The sequence below is a fragment of the Callospermophilus lateralis genome, chromosome 11 (assembly GCF_048772815.1).
Source record: "Callospermophilus lateralis isolate mCalLat2 chromosome 11, mCalLat2.hap1, whole genome shotgun sequence".
NCBI lineage: Eukaryota > Metazoa > Chordata > Mammalia > Rodentia > Sciuridae > Callospermophilus > Callospermophilus lateralis.
This window is the reverse complement of record NC_135315.1, coordinates 31,272,114-31,289,734: the sequence shown is the minus strand read 5'-3', so window position 1 is coordinate 31,289,734 and position 17,621 is coordinate 31,272,114. Positions and strand designations below refer to the sequence as shown.

The 17,621-nt window shown below is 40.2% G+C and overlaps 1 long non-coding RNA gene across 1 annotated transcript; it reads right to left on the bottom strand.

Moving 5' to 3' along the window:
• Positions 1-2,402: 2,402 nt before the first annotated feature.
• LOC143642257 (uncharacterized) lies at positions 2,403-16,350 on the bottom strand. Its single transcript, XR_013155628.1, has 2 exons — positions 16,016-16,350; positions 2,403-4,140 (listed from the first exon to the last, which is right to left on the bottom strand). It is a non-coding gene; the product is annotated as an uncharacterized LOC143642257 (long non-coding RNA).
• Between the last annotated feature and the right edge of the window lie 1,271 nt (positions 16,351-17,621).

Here is a 17,621-nt window from a genome sequence, read left to right as displayed (position 1 = left end):
CCACAAAAAATGGGATCCTAATTAGAAGCAGAATATGTATAATATGTCAAAATGCACTGTCATGTATATCTAATAAGAACAATTTAAAAAAAAAATTTAAAGTTACCAGGCCATTTCAGATTCAAGGGGAGGCTCAGTAAGATCCACCTCTTGATGGAAGAAATAACAGAGAACTCTGGGGCTATTTAATCTACCCCATCCATTGTATCAAACTTCATTTCCAGCCAATTTACAATTTAGGAGAAATCTAGGGAGATTCTAGAACTGCTTCAGGAATCAATGGTGTAAAATGCAGCAAGAACAGCACTGTTCAGACACAGGGTTCAGTAGCCCAGCATGGCGGCACATGCCTGTGATCCCAGCAACTTGGGAGACTGAGGTGGGAGGATTACAAGTTTTAAGCCAGCCTCAGCAACTTAGTGAGGCCCATCTCAAAATTAAAAAATAAATAAATAAAGAGCTTGGGATGTGTCTCAGTGGTTAAGTGCCCTTAGGTTCCATTCCCTGTACCAGAAACAAACAAAAACCCCACAGGGTTCAAATTCATGTCTTAGTACTAACTCCCTTGGGCAAGTTATTAGACTTCTCTTTCCATTCTTTGCTCATCTGTAAGATGAGGGCCAGTAAGATCTAACCTCTCAGCATTCTTCTAGAAGTAGAAAGGATAGAGGAAAAATGCTAGTGGTGGTAGCAGAAATGGTCAGGCAGCACTATGATCTGCCCTCTTGTTATTATTAGGTTTCTTGCCTATTCTTTAAAGAAAAAAAAAAAAATTGTGGTTGTAGATCGACAGCACGCCTTTCTTTTATTTCCTTATTTTGTATACAGTGCTGAGGATAAAACCCAGTGCCTCACACGTGTTAGGCAAGTGCTCTGCTACTGAGACCCAGCCCCAGCCCTCTTGCCTATATTTTTGAGTGAGATAACCTGAGTGTTACATCTGAAGTCACGTTTTCTGTCTGTCCTGGGAAAACTCAGCATATCTCTGGTGCTGCCAGTGTCTCCCTGAAACCTCAGCAATCATGCCAAGGAGTAGGGCACGGCTCTGAGGATTTGTTCAACCTTTTGGGAGGCAATTTAGTAATCATTAACAAGAGCCATAAAAAACATTCATATCCTTTGACCCAATAACTAGATTTCCAGAAAAATGTTCCCAAGGGACACTGATTCAAAAGGAAAGCAAAATCCATATACATTAAACTCCTCATTGCCATTTTCTCTATGGCAACTAAAAATAAAGTCACAGCTTAAATGTACAATAGTAAGAGGGAGGCTAACTAAATTATGATACAAATAAATACTTGCTAGAATATTCTATAATTACTGAGATGACTATTATCACTGTATGATAGTATGAAATTTTTTAAAAATAAAAGGCTGACAAATTGAAAATTCAAAAATATCTGTACATATGAACAAGAATCAGAGCCAACATTATTGGAATAGTTGTTTGGACTTAAATATTTTTCTTTAAAAAATTCTTTGGCCAGGCCATGCAATGTAGCACATGTCTATAATCCCAGTGGCTTGGGAAGCTGAGATGGGAGGATTCCAAGTTCAAAGCCAGCCTCAGCAACTTAGTGGGGGTCCAAAACAAATTAATAAGTCTCTATTTCAAAATAAAAGGTTTTAAAAAGGGCTGGGTATGTGGCTCAGTGGTCAATTGCCCCTAGGTCCAATCCTTGGTATCCTTGAGGCAGGAGGGTCAGAAGTTCAAGGCCAGCCTGGGCAATTTAGCAAGATCCTGTCTCAGAATTTTTAAAAAGGTGTGGGAATGTAGATTAGTGATAGGGCATCCCTGTGTTATATGCCCAGTTGTACACACATACATACACACAAACACACACATCTTCTGTGTTATTTTTTTTTAAAGAGAGAATTTTTTAATATTTATTTTTTAGTTCTCGGTGCACAACATCTTTATTTTATTATTATTATTTTTAAATATTTATTTTTCAGTTTTCAGTGGACACAACATCTTTATTTTATGTGGTGCTGAGGATCGAACCCAGTGACCCCGCATGTCAGGTGAGCGCACTACCACGTGAGCCACATCCCCAGCCCTTCTGTGTTATTTTTAAACCAAAATCAGAAAAGAAATTTAGGCAAGGGTGTATTGAAAAATGATTGATTAGGGTTGGGAATGTAGCTCAGTGGTAGAGACTTGTCAAGTGTGTAAAAATCCCAACAATGAAAAATTTATTTTCTTTATTAAAAAAGATCATATAAGGGGCTGGGGATGTGGCTCAAGCGGTAGTGCGCTCGCCTGGCATGCGTGCGGCCTGGGTTCGATCCTCAGCACCACATACAGAGATGTTGTGTCCGCCGAAAACTAAAAAATAAATATTAAAATTCTCTCTCTCTCTCTCTCTCTCTCAAAAAAAAAATTAAAAAAAAAAAAAAAAAAAGATCATATAAGCCAGGCACAGTGGCGCATGCCTGTAATCGCAATGGCTTGGGAGGCTGAAACATGAGGATTGTGAGTTCAAAGCCAGCCTCATCAAAAACGAGGCACTAATCAACTTGATGAGACCCTATTTCTAAATAAAATACAAAATAGGGCTAGGGATATGGCTCAGTAGGCAAGTGCCCCTGAGTTCAATCCTGGTACCCTCCTCGCAAAAAAGACCACATAATAAATGCCAGAGAATAAATTGCAAAACTTAAAAAACTACTCCTGTTTGAGCCTCTCTCTGGAACTTCTAATTTGGAAGGCCGCAAGTAGAGGAAAACCCACATTTTTTTTTTTTTTTGAGCTCCAGAAACAAGTTTGATATACACCAGGTGAGACCCACTGAAGACCTTCATCATTGTCCTTTCAAGTAATCTAGTAAACATACTGTCTGATCAGAAATGGCAACAGAAGGGAAACTAACACAACCTGAACTTTACCCCCACGTGAAACATGCCCCTCCGTGGAGCTTTCACATTTCCATTTATTTAGCTGTCCTCTAATTTGTAGCCTGGGTACACAATCCGGAATGCAGAAGAGACAGTTTTCAATAAACACTGTGGTTCTGTACAATGTAAGGAGAATAACATGGCATCAGAGCTGATGGCCCGAAGTTTAGCAGGAGGACAAACAGAAGCAGGAAAAAAATGACATCTCCATCTTAGTCAAAAGATACTGATGGGGGCTGGGTTGTGGCTCAGTGGTCGAGCGCTTGCCTGGTACGCATGAGGCACTGGGTTCAGTTCTCAGGACCACATATAAACAAATAAATAAATAAAGGCCCATCAATAACTAATAAATTTTGGGGAAAAAAAAAAAAAAAAAGATACTGATGGGAGTGGGGCACAGTGGCCCATGCCTGTAATCCCAGCAGCTCGGAAGTTTGAGGCAGGAGTTCAAAGACAGCCTCAGCAATGTCGAGGCACTAAAATACAACGTAGAGCTGGGGAGGTGGCTCAGCGGTCAAGTGCCCCTGAGTTCAACCCCTGGTACCAAAAAAAATACTGATGGGAATCAAAAACTATTTCCCACTGTGACTAGTGTGGAACTGGTGTGAATACAGGAACTGGATGGGACTGTTATATGGTCCTTCTTTTTTAATAATGCTGGAATTAACTCATAGGAAGTTATTGTGTTTTATTTAACTGATAAGCTAAATTGTATATATTGGGCTGAGGATGCAGCTCCATGATAGAGCACTTTCCTAGCATACATGAGGCCCTGGGTTGGAGCCTCAACACCCCCAAAATGCACACTAATGGGCTACCATGTGATGCTGTCAGCTATTATTAAAGACTGAAGAGTAGATCTTGGCTGGAAGTGTAGCTCAGCAGTGGGGGCACTTGCTTAGCATGTATGGCCCTGGGTTTGATCCCCACCATCAAAGGTGGGGGGCAGGGCTAAAGGGCAGGAAAACAAAAAACCAAAATACACCCAAATAAATCCTTGTTCTACCTAGTCCATCTTCCACAGATTACAGTAAAGGAGAGAGTTGAGTCTTCGAGAAAATTCTAAGGTTAACTAAACTAGTTTCACAAGACCATCAGTTTGAAAGTGTGTTCTTTGGAAAAGTAGATCCTCAGAAGACTGAATGGTATTGCAGTAGTTCCATGATGAAATAAGCTTGAGATAAGTTTATCCAAGTTTGAGTGGTTTCTTTGCAGGATTTCTCAGGGCCTTTGTGAAACCTACAGAAAAAGAATGTGGCATACAGTATGAAAAGCTTCTCTTGGCTGCTGGGGTACTCTTTCAAAACACTTGCATGAACCATTATGCTTTCCAATAAGAGCTAGATAAATACTAGTTATTAAAGCTCAGAAAATAAAGGTTATCATAGTCTTAGGTTTACATTACTTAATTTGTTTTTTTTTAACCTAAGGAAAATTAACTTTCTTGTGAAAATTAATTCTATATTTCTACAGTATAGAAAATCCGAGTCTCCTCAGATTAACACTTAGAACTAATGAGAAAGTTCACTCAAGTTTCTGAACTCATATGCTTTCAAAAAAATTGCCTTCTGGCCTAGTGTAATGGTACACACCTGTGATCCCAGTGGCTCAGGAGGCTGAGGCAGGAGGATCATGAGTTCAAAGCCAGCCTCAGCAAATCTGCAAGGCTGTAAGCAACTCAGTGATAATCCAGTCTCTAGATTAAATATTTTAAAAGGGCTGAGGATGTGGCTCAGTGTTTAAGTGCCCTGGGTTCAATCCCTGGTTGGAAAAAAAAAAATTCAGGCATAGTGGCACATGTCTATAATCCCAGCAATTTGGAAGGGAGGCTGAATCAGGAGGATTGAAAGTTGGAAGCCAGACTCAGCGATTTAGCAAGACTCTGTCTCAACTTTTTTTAAAAAAAAGGCCTGGAGATGTAGCTCAGAGGTAATGTGCCGCTGGGTTCAATCCTCAGTACAAATAACAATAATAATAATAATAATTACCTGGTGTTTGTCAGGATTCCAGTAAAGTACAAGAAGCTCTCAAAGTATATTAGTATAATATACTAATATAGTATAATATTAGTATAATATACTAATATCTCTGAAGGGCCAGTGCAACTTATTTGTGTCTTTGAACCACTAGATCTCTTTGGATAACTAAGCTAGAAATGGCTTTTGTTAGGCTCAAAATTGCCCAATATGTATTTTTTAAATATGTTTTTTTAGTTGTAGATTGTCACATATCTTTATTTTTTATTTGCTTACTTTTATATAGTACCAGGGATTGAATCTAGTGCCTTACACAAGCTAGGCAAGTGCTTTACCACTGAGCCACAACCCTGGCCCAGCCCCCCAATTTAATTTTACTAAATGAATCATAGTAGATAGAAATGGAGGCCTCTTCCTTGCTTAGAACAATTCTCCCAATGATCACTTCTATGCTACTGCCTTTTTTTTTTTTTTCTTTTTTTTGGTACTGGGGATTAAACCCAGGGCGCTTAACCACTGAGCCACATCCTCAGTATGTTTTATATTTTATTTTGAGACAGGGTCTCGATAAGTTGCAGTTGCTCCTCTACTTCCCAAATCTCATGCAAATTCCTCTTTTGCTCCACTCCTACCTGGCACCATACAGAGAAGGACATTCTGAGAAATGTAGACCTCCAGTTTATTTTAAGTTGATGTACAAATTACTCTCGCCTTTATCCAGGCAATCACACATGAAGAACTTCATACAAAGTTTCTCTAGTAAAGAAGAACCAGTGTGGCTGAGGCTATAGCTCTGTTGGTAAAGTGCTTACCTCAAATGTGCAAGGCCCTGGGTTCATTCCCCAGCACCACACACACAATAAGAAGAAGAGTTGGTTGTGATACATTTGACTTTCCCATGGCTTCTGCAGCAGTCTGACTTTATACCTCCAGTGGGTTTTCTTACTGGGAAATTTTTCTTACACCCTTTTGATTCCTAGCCTCTGAAGCCCCCTTCTCTATATTTTATATTTTATTTTGAGACAGGGTCTCGATAAATTACTCATGGTCTTGCTAAATTGCTGAGGCTGGCTTTGAACTCATGATCCTCCTGCACCACCACACCTGGCTCTTTATTTTTTCTTTAAAGAATAAACTCAACCATAAGGGCAAGAGATCCAGGCTAGGCCAAACAGGTAGGCTCAGGGCCGATCTTGATTTCAGAAAGGAAGGTTAAGGATGTTTGGCCTTGCACGTGCACAGAGCTGGCTCTAGAGCCAGCTTTGAGTTCTTGCGCCTGTCCTAGGTTCTGTTGGCTGGCTTCTGCCTCACTCCTGGAGCAAAAATTTCCCTTTTGATGATCTGTTGAGCATGTCCTCCAGGTATTCCAGGACGAGGCTCTGTCCTGCTTTGCCCCTTTCCATCCCTACCCAAGCCCTGCCTCTGAACTGCATCCAAGAGCAATGACACTACTGAGACCGGCTGATCTCCTTCCTAATACCAGTGCCCACAAATCTGATTTCCAATTATAGCCAACACACCACATGCTTCAGCAACACTCTTCCTAGCTGTGTTCAGTCCTACATTGTGTGTACAACTGACTCTTGTTCTCCAGAACCAAGAGGTCACCTTCCTCTAGTGCCTAGCCTCATATCACATATTAACTTCCTTCTTGACTTTCACTAAAGTTTAACTTTCCCCCCATGGCCAGGTTATTGCCATCTTAAACAGCTCTGTCAATCTTTCTTTCCCTTCCTCCCACTCTGTTCCTTCTTCTTGTCTAGAGAACAAATGGGATTGTTTACCCCTTTAAGCTTCACAGCTGGATTTGACCTTCAGTTGTATTTTATTTTCTCACTGAATTTCTTTTGAGTTTAATACGGAGAGTAGCAACTGACTTTATTTTCCAACGAAGAAAATCATTGTGGCTTATTGTCATTTCTTAATTATGAAGGAAAATAGCTGCATTCCCAACCATGAACAAAGATCAACAAAGCTGGGGCTAGGGTTATTTATTGATACCCGTGGTGTAGTCCCCAGAAACACCAAAAAAAAAAAAAAAAAAAAATCCACAATACCGGTCATTCATTCAATTCATCTGGCCCCTGTTGATACATAGGACCAAGATAAGATATTTAAGATACTGGTTCTGGCAAGATGGCAAACACTGGATCTTTGGGGTCATTCAAAAGTGTTTTAAATGGAGCTGGGTGTGGCGGCCGGCACATGCCTGTAATTCCAGTGACTCTGGAGGCTGAGGTAGGAGGATCCTGAGTTCAAAGATAGCTTCAGCAATTTAGCAAGGCACTTGAAACTTAATGAGACCCTGTCTCTAAATTAAATATATATTTTTTTAAGTGAGAGAGGAGAGAGAGAGAGAGAATTTTTTAATATTTATTTTTTAGTTATCCGCGGACACAACATCTTTGTTTGTACGTGGTGCTGAGAATCGAACCCGGGCCGCACGCATGCCAGGCGAGCGCGCTACCACTTGAGCCACATCCCCAGCCCCAAATAAAATATTTTAAAAAGGGCTAAGGATGTGGTTCAGGAAAAAAAAAAAGTTTTAAATGTGACAGTGCTAACAATGCCAAGGATTTTAATTTAAGGATTTTAATTTAATACCTGATCTGTTGCTACCCTCTGTGTACCTCTGGATATATCCGATGACTACTTAATTGTCCTGCTCCCCAGATTCCATGTTCTGCCTGCCTAACTAGACCATACTGGGTGCCTTCCCAGGGCATATCCAGCCCTGTTGGGTGTGTCAAATGCCAGATCCTCACCCCTCCCAGTGTGCCTTGTTTCTTCAGTGCTCTGGACTAGGTTGGCTAGGATGACCATGACCATCATTAGCAATAGCACATTAAGTACCAGATGTATTGACTCATGGAAATCACTTTAAAATACCTTTGCTTGCTCCAGGGAAATATATCAAGAGGTAATAAAGGTACAGATGAAATATTCTTGGATCATTAAATCATCTCATATGAGCCATGCTAAACCCTAGCCAGTCAAGCAAGAGTATCATTGACCACATTTATAGCCATGGATTAGGCTTTAGTTCAAATGTATGAGCCAATGATACTTTCATGTGCTCTACAGTTCATTGGACTCCCTGGATAATCACAGGGATTACAGTACATTGAAACCTGTTTTATGGAAGCTGGAACTGCATATTTTTATTGCTGCAGGTGATCGCAAATTTTATAATCTTTTTTTTCTTAGGAGGTGTTTTTTACCTATTTAGAGCTGAGTCCTTGGTCAGGAACATACTGTCTCATTTTAACAGTAGACACAAGAAAATGCAAAAATATTTGTTTATTTTATTCAATGAATATTTCAATGTTTAAATAACTCAAACTCTACCACTAAGTACATCATCAGAGTTCAGCTTCTTTTTTTTTATTGTTGTTTATTTTATTATTTTTTTGTTTTTTTTTAATATTTATTTTTTTTATTTGTAGTTGGACACAATACCTTTATTTTATTTACTTATTTTAATGTGGTGCTAAGGATCGAACCCAGGGCCTCACCTGTCCTAGGCAAGCGCTCTACCACTGAGCCACAACCCCAGCCCCAGAGTTCAGCTTCTTGTTTGCACTCTGAGGTTTTGGGCAAATACCTATTACAGAGTACGGTGGGGAAGGACCTGAAACTGTGGAAAGGATATGATCTTTGGAGAAAAAGCTCCGTTTAGGGACTGATAACTGAGACAATGGGGTGGGGAAGGAGCTTGCTGGTTGAGATGACCCTGAGCCAGGTTTGCCCCCTAAGACTTAACACCTTCAATTTGCTCTAGTTTTTCTCCTGTGGAATTTCAGTTTATTCTTGTCTCTTACTCTGGACGAGATGGAATCATTCTCTCTTTCCCAGGCCCAACTTTGACTAGAGAGCCCCTGAAACCTCAGATCCTCTTTAGGACCTGTGGTAGGCCAAATGATGATGTCTGCATGGTACTCCCCAGGTCCTGTATGTGGTCAAGAGGGCTTTGTAGGAGTCACCAAATTATGGATCTAGAGATGGGGAGGTTGTTCTGGATTACTGAACGGGTCCAATATGATAACAAAAGTCCTTAGAAGAGGGATGCAAGGGAGTCTGTGTAAGAGAAGGAGAGGTCAGAGTGGTGTAGGACCATGAGCCAAGGAAAACGGGCATCCTTTGGGAAGTGGAAAAGGCAGGGCATGGTTCTCCAGAAGAAATACAGCCTGGTCTCCATCTTTGTTTTAACCCAGTGAAACCCATTTGGGGCTTTGATTTCCTGAACTGTAAGAAAATAAATTTTGTATTGTTTTATGCTATCAGCTTGGGGTGGTTTGTTACATCTGTAGGAAACTAATACAGCTTCCCAGCCAGTACTGACTAGAAGATAGAGACCAAGCTTATCTAGAGCTGAGCCACCCAATATTGTCACTATTAGCCCCAAGTAGCAGTTGAAATGGGGCTGGTCTGGTGCCGTCAGTGTAAAATACACTCATTATTGTAAAGACTTAGATAATATTTTAGACACATTGGTTTCAATAAATTACATTATTAGAATGACCTTCAACTGTTTATTTTTTACTTATGTGTTAAGGTGACCATTAGAACACTTTAAATGATACATGTAACTTGCATTCTATTTCTATTGATTAGTGCTACTCTAGAGAATCAGATAATTCTCACGACTGGTGTTACTGGGAACCCCACTGGGTTGGTCCAGGCCTTCTGCACCCAGCTCAAATGGCTTTGGTTCCTTTTGAGGACACTGCCAGAAGGGGACACTGCCCTGAATAACTTGAACCTGTTTGGAATGGTCCCCAACACCTCACCCTAAGTTTTTCTAACTTAAGTTTTGTGGGTTGGGGGCCAAGCTCAAGAAGAAGAATGTAGAATTAAATTAGTCCTGGGGCTTGGCAATCTGCAGAAATGAGGGACCTTGAAACAACTTTCATTAGCCTCATGGTCAATGTGGCTCTGCCCTCTCTCTCAAATCCCACCTAGGGTGGCTCTTTTTCCCCACTCTCTAGCTTGCCAGGGATCTTACTCTCCACAAACCTCTTCTTAGGTCCTAAGACAGCATCCAAAGTGACCGTTGCCCTTAACCCAGGCAAGCAGGACCCTTGAGCTTCAGAGGACCCCACATATAACAAACACAAAAGGTTGGAATTAACCTTTTAACAGGTATGCCAAGGGTGCCTATCACTAGGGATTTGGCACAGCAGTCCTGGGCACATCAGCATCCATGAACTAAACACTTGTTCTCATGGCTTATGCCATTCACATCCAAGAAATTGCTTCCCTGCATTCTAGCCCTGTGTTCTAGAAACAAAGAGGAATAAGCCCGGATGCCAGTAAGACTCAAAGTTGTGCTGCTACTGAGAGAGCTAGGCACTGCTTCAGAGCACAGGGAGGAGGAGGCATTTAAGAAAAAAGAAAAAAAAAAGATGAAATAATTAGGTTGTCAAATCCTTCTTCCTGGTTAACATGAATGCAACAGATTCTTGCATAACAAGGTATCATTCCTCAGTGGTGCAGGATTCTGATATTTGCAACAGTTGCAAAAGACAGCTGAGGAATACTTTGTAACATTAAATAATTCATATCACTGTTAAGTTTCTGCACATGCAGGCCTAGATGCCACATTCATGAAGCATTTTCTGAATTGACAACTAGATGGACAAACACAATGCAACCAGATGCACATTGAATACTAAAATTATAATTTGATGGGTACTGGGATGCTGAGGATTGAACCCAGGACCTCAAACATGCTAGGCAAGTGCTATACCACTGAGCAACACTCTCAGCCCACTTGATAATTTTTCAAAATATATTTAAATTGAATATAATAATTGTACATAATTATAGAATACAGTGTGGCTTTTTTTTAAATTTTAGCTGTAGATGGACATAATACCTTTACCCTATTTATTTACTTTTAATGTGGTGCTGAGAATCAATTGAACCCAGTGCCTCACACATGCAAGGCAAGTACTCTACCACTGAGCTACAACCCCAGCCCCCAGTTTGACATTTTAATACACGTATATAATGTGTAATGATCCAATCAGGGTAATTGGCATGTCTATCACTTCAGACATTTATCATTTCTTTGTGTTGAGAACATTCAGAATTCTCTGTACAAGCTATTTTGCAATAGTCATTGATTGTTGTCCACTGCAGTTACCCTACCGTGCTCCAGAACTTCAGGGATTATTTTCCCTACAGCTGCATCCGGGTATCCATAGCCATCCTTTCTCCAACTCCCCTCTCCCACACACTTCCCACACTGTAGTAACCACTGCAGAATTATACATTTTTACGAAATCTTTCAGATGGAATTTAAATTCACAAATTTAAATATAAATTTAAGCTTTGTTTAAAAACGTTTGAAAATGAGTGCCAGTCATCCTATCATCATGGAGATAGAAAATAGAGCTCAGAGAAGAAAAGGAGAAGGAGAGCAGTCTGCTTACATTTCTAAAAACGGGAAACCAGGAAAGTGAGGAGGTTTTTGCTGAGTATGACCCACTTAAAATCTGCAAACAGGGCTTTATGAGTTCTTTATTTAATGAAGATTTAATTACTAATTGTATGAAAATGAACAAAAGAAATCTTCAAACCCACAATTTGAAAAGATCAGATGAAATCCCTGAGACTTCATATTCTTTATAAATGGAGACTTAATTATTGATCAAAACAATGAGAAGGAAACAAAGAGAATTATGCATAAGAAATTTATAATTCAGAAAGCCAAATGCAATTCTGATCTGTCCACTAATATATGAAGAGAAATTGCATTTATAAAAGCTGCAATTGAATGCGAACATCAAGTTTTACTCTGCTTATTGGATATTGAACCTGAAAAATGACTATCTCATCCTTCTGACAGCAGAAATAGATTTCTAGCAAAATGCAGTCTGATTCAAATTAATGATTACAATTTTCCATTGCATGAACACAGCAAAAAAATAGCATTTAATTTTATACCAAAATTATTTTACATAAAGAAATTATTTTTTAAAATAGTTTTTATCTTTTTTAATATTGTGAGTACTGAACTACATATTTTTTTTCCTACTATCAGAGTTTTACAACAGATCTTACAAGATCTGCTTTGGCCAAATAAGGTATTTGTGTCTGGAAATAATTATGGTCTTGTTATATATTTTTTAAAAGGGAAACATCATTTGCATACAAACAACATTTATGCAGTTACTAAAATTACTTTTTAAGAGATTAATAAACTACAAAACAAAAATAGCACTGAACAAAGACAAATAACATTATCATGTGATAGATGATACTCTTATAAATTAATATTAGTGACCAATATTTAATCAAGCATAATGATGTTTCTCATAGTAATGGCTGCTCTATACTCATGGAAAACAATGAAAAAATTCCAGTTTTCATAGACATTACATGATACAAAAATGTTCAACTTGTAATGTGGGTTTTTTAAATGAATTACAGGACTGGGCACAGTGCCACATGCTTATAATCCCAGTGGCTCAGGAGACCGAGGCAGGAGGATCACAATTTCAAAGCCAGCTTTAGCAATTTAGCAGGGTTCATTTAGCAGGGTCCTAAGCTGCTGGGAGCCATCAGCCAAGTAGGTATGACAAATTCCTTGCCAGCTTACTCCCATGCTGTCTAGTGGAAGGACTTCTGAAAGGTGACCTTGCTCAAGGACCAGGGCAGGATCCGTGTTTAGGGTGTTCCCCCTTTAGAATAGGGCAGTTTAGCATAATAGGAGAGTAGGGTGTTTCCCCTTTAGAATAGGGCGGTTTAGTAATAGGAGATTAGGGTGTTCCTCTTTTGGAATAGGGCGTATCCTGCTGCTGAGTTCCTCTTGAGTGCTTAGGGTCAGACAGTATATTTTGGGAGACAGAAGCCCATGCGGTGTGGATTTAGGCAGGAGAGGATTTGGGCAGAGAACGGAGTGGATTTGGGCAGAGAACGTGGATTCCCCCAGAACGTGTTTGTAGACGGCCGGTGTGAGTTCGGGAATAAAGAATTGCTGTTTGAATCTACAAGCTGTGTGGAGACTCGTGATTTGTGCCCAGCGAGAGACTGCGGCACTAAGCCACTTAGTGAGGCCCTATCTCAAAGTAGAATAAAAAACAGCTGGAGGCCTGGGGTTATGGCTCAGTGATGGAGTGCATGCCTTAAATGTGTGAGACACTGGGTTTGATTCTCAGCACCATATATAAATAAAAAATAAAGATCCACCAACAACTAAAATGAATAAAATAAATATATATATATTTTTTAAAGAGCTGGGAATATGGTGCAGTGTTTAAGCATCCCTGGATTCAATCCTCTTTCCAAAAAATAAATAAATAAATATCTTAAAAATGCATCATAGGGCTGGGAATGCAGCTCAACGATTAGCAAGTTTTAGGCCCTGAGTTCAAGCCCCAGTGCTGCCAAATGAGACTCAAAATGCGACTTGGATTTAAAGAAAGAGAAGAATTCATATACAGCATATGTAGTTGGTATATATCTCACTTAGTTGCTAAATTTAGCTAGATTATATTATAGATCAGTTATGGGAAACAAGTAATGTACATTATACCTGTTGATGAACTATCAAGGGGGGGTGGATAAGGAAATTGAAATAATTAGTATTTCATTGGTTTTACATGTATAGTAATAATTACATTCAGTTACCTTTGCATTTTTCTGGCTTTCAGACATACAAAGCCACAGCTTTTTTAATGTTTTAAAATGTTTGTTTAAAGGAAGTTTGTTTGTTTTGTTTTTATGAAGCTATATTTTGCAAAAGTAAGAAATGAGACCATATTTTATTTATTTGTCCATCTATTTATTTATTTGGTGGTGTTGGGGATTGAGTCTAGCTCTACCACTGAGCTACCTTCCCAGCCCCTTTTATTTTTTAATTTTGAGGCAGGGTTGGGTTTTTTTTTTTTTTTTTTTTTTGGTGGTGTTGGGGATCAAACCCAGGACCTTGTGCATGCAAGGCAAGCACTCTACCACCGAGCCTTATCCCCAGCTGGTTGCCAAGCCTGGTCTCAAACTTGTGATTCTCCTTCCTCCACTTCCCAAGTCATTGGGATTACAGGCATGCGCCACTGTACCCAGCTAGACAGTTTTTTATAACCGTTTGTTAGTTTTATTGTGAACGTCTAATTATTTAGACATTCAGAACCTGGATCTCCATTTGCACTCTTTCCCTGGCTTTACAAATACTGTGAATAGGCCCCACTGCCGCCCAGATCTGACTCTCTGAGATACTGAGGCTCAATTCAATGGGCCTTTTTGAGTTTCCCATTCAGCAGAAGCCCAAACTACAGCCACATTAGTTTGCCAGCTCCCACTCACATCAATTCCTGCTTCTTCCTCAACCTACCCAGGCAGTACAAGATACCAACAGATCATAGGATCAAACAAACACACATGCATAACTACAATAAAAATCCCAGACTTGCCGGGTACAGTGGAACATGCCTATCATCCTAGCTACTCAAGAGACTGAGATAGGAGGATGGCAAGGTCAAGGCCACCCTGGGCAACTTAGCAAGACCCTGTTTCAAAACAAAAATTTAAAAGGACTGCAATGTAGATCACACTTTCCTGCATACTGGAAGTCCTGGGCTCAATATTGGTGGCTCAGTGTGCAGCTCGATGATTAGCATGTTTTAGGCTCTGAGTTCAAGCCCCAGCGGGGATTCCCAAAGGGGTAAGTCACAGCCTCCCACATGGACTCAGAGTACTCAGAGTACCTTACTGGCTTAGGAAATGGTCCTCAATGGTCCTTTTCTCCCACTTTGCAGAATCTTAGATAATCAGTATTTATTTATTTATTTATAATCAGTATTTAGTATGCATTTGAGAATTGGGTACATGAGTCCTGTGGCAAGGAGAGGGAGATTTAGGTTTACACTAGTCTTTCTTCTCCCTAAATCCTAGTTGATAGATGAATGGATAAAGAAATTGTTATACACACACACACACACACACCCCATATTCAAGCTTTTTTTTTTTTTTTTTGGTGCTGGGGATTGAACCCAGGGTCTTCTGCAGGCAAGACAAGCACTCTACCAACTGAGCTATATCCCCAGCCCCCATATTCAGCTTTTAAATTGAAGGAAATTCTGCCATTTGAGACGACATGAACGTGGAGGACCTTGTGCTAAGGGAAAGAGGCCAGGCTCAGCAAGACAAATACCGTATGATTCTGTTTACATGTAGAATCTAAAAAAGTCAAACTAGGAGGCAGAAAGTAGGATAGATGCCAGAGATTGGAGTAGAGAAAATGGGGAGATGTTAGTCAAAAGGTATAGAGTTTCAGTTGTAAGGCGAATCAATTCTGGGGGTGTTAATATTTAGCAAAGTCACTATATTTAGTGATACTATATTGTTTACTTGAAATTTGACAAGAGCAGATTTTACTTGTCCTCCCCCTCCATCACCCACACATACACACACAAAACGTAATAACTATGGGTGGTAATGGAAGTGTTAATTAATTTGATTGAAGGATACATTACTTAATTTGATTGTGGTGTTCATTATATAATGCATATGTCCAACAAACCATGTGGTATACATTGGATAGACACAATTTGGTCAATTAAATATTACTTACTTTAAAAAAAATCAACTTCTTGGCTGACCAGGTGACACATGCCTGTGATCCCAGTGAATTAGGAAGCCGAATCAGGAGGATCGCAAATTGGAGGTCACCCTCAGCAATTTGGGGAGCCCCTCAGCAACTTGGGGAGAACTTGTCTCAAAATAAAAAAAGATGGGGCGAGGCGTGGTGGTGCATGCCTGTAATCCCAGCAGCTCTGGAAGCTGAGGCAGTAGGATCTAAAGTTCAAAGCCAGCCTTAGCAAAAAAAAAAAAAAAAAAACAAGGTCCTAAGCAACTCATCTAGACCCTTTCTCTAAATAAAATACAAAACCTGGCTGGGGATGTGGCTCAGTGGTTGAGTGTCCCTGAGTTCAAACCCTGGTACAAAAAAAAAAAAAAAAAAAAGCTGGGGATGTAACGCAGTGGTAGAGTGCCCCTGTATTTGATCCCCAGTAGCCCCTCCCCTTCAGCCTCCCCCCCCCCCAAAAAAAAAATCGACTTCTGCAAGCTCAAGAAACTAGAAGGAAAAGAAAAAGGGTTGCTATGTCGTAGACTTCTCCAAGTTCTCCACGTACCTACAGTTTGGCTCACACTTCTCCAATCCCCCTGCAGAGACTATTGCTAGTCCACAGCCGCTTGGGAGCACCCTCGAGTTAGGGCTGACCTGTTCTTCCGGCTGCCAGGTGTTTCAGATCCAGCCTCCGGGACCGTCAGAACCTTTCACTTTCACTAACCCCAGCCAGGGAACTGGGCGTGTCCTCCAGGATTGGCAGGAAGCTGGCACCCAACTGTTCAGAAGCGAAATCGCGGCTACTCCTTCAAGGGCAAAGTTGCTAACGTTGCGCAGCGCGCCAGCCTCCGTGGAGGCAGCTCCTAGGTGGAGAGGCCTTGTTCTTAAGGGCGGCTGGATCCTTATTTCAGTCTTCCGGAACTCCCATCTTGTTTCCTGGGTCCTCCCTTCACACCCCACCTTTGCAAACTGTCGCCCTGCTGCAGAACAAGAAAACAAAGGCAGCGAGTGATGGTGACCTGCAAAAACTAGATGGGTAGACTGATTAACGTGATGGTGTCTTTATTTATTTATTTTTGGTACCAGGGATTGAACTCGGGGGCGCTCCAACACTGATCAACACCTCCAGCCCTATTTTGTATTTGATTTAGTTATTATTATATTATATATATATATATATATATATATATATATATATATATATATATATATATATATAATATATTATGTTATTATATATTATTTTGTATTTTATTTAGAGACAGGGTCTCACTGAGTTGCTCAGCACCTCGCTTTTGCTGAGGATGGCTTTGAACTTGCGATCCTCCTGCCTCAGCCTCTGGGGCTGCTGGGATTACAGGCCTGCGCCACCGCTCAGGCGCGATGGTGTATTTTTGTGTTTCTCCGATTTTGTGTGTCTCCTTTTCTTTCTTTCTTTCTTTTATTTCGTTAATGTGCAATGAGAACTTCAGAGTCATTTAGAGAAATTCTGAATGTAGAATCCTTCTAGATGGTAACAATTTTATTCCAAAGTCCACCACCGCTCCCTCCTTTTGGTGCTGGAGATTGTCAGGGACTCTGTACCGCTAAGCCTCACCCCAGGTCCATTTGAAGTTATCTTAATCAAATCTAACTTTGATGATATATTTCAACAACTCTCCCTTTTTGAGAAATTCTGAAATGTCTAAAGTGGATTTGTCTTTCCTCCTCCTCCTCCTCCTCCTCCTCCTCCTCCTCCTTCTAATTTATAGATTTTTTTTTTTTTTTGAGCAGTTTTGGGTTTAGAAAAAAATTAAGCAGAAAGTTCATAGGGTTCCCATACGACCCTGTCCTATGCAGTTTTCCTGTTATTAACATCTTGCCTTAGTGGGCTACTTTTGTTTCAATGGATGAATCAATGTTGATACACTATCATTAACCGAGGTCTGTAGTTTACATTAGGGTTCACTTTTGGGGTTGTGCAATTTTATTAGTTTTGACAAATACATAATATCATGTGCAGTTTCAAAATAGTTTCACTGCCCTAAAAATCCCCCTTTCTACCTGTTCCTCCCACCTTCCCTCAGTCCCTGGTGATCACTGATTTTACTTCTGCCTTTCCCACAATGTTCAGGAGATCATATAGTGAAAAATCAAACAATATTATCATTTGCAGTCTGGCTCCTTTCAGT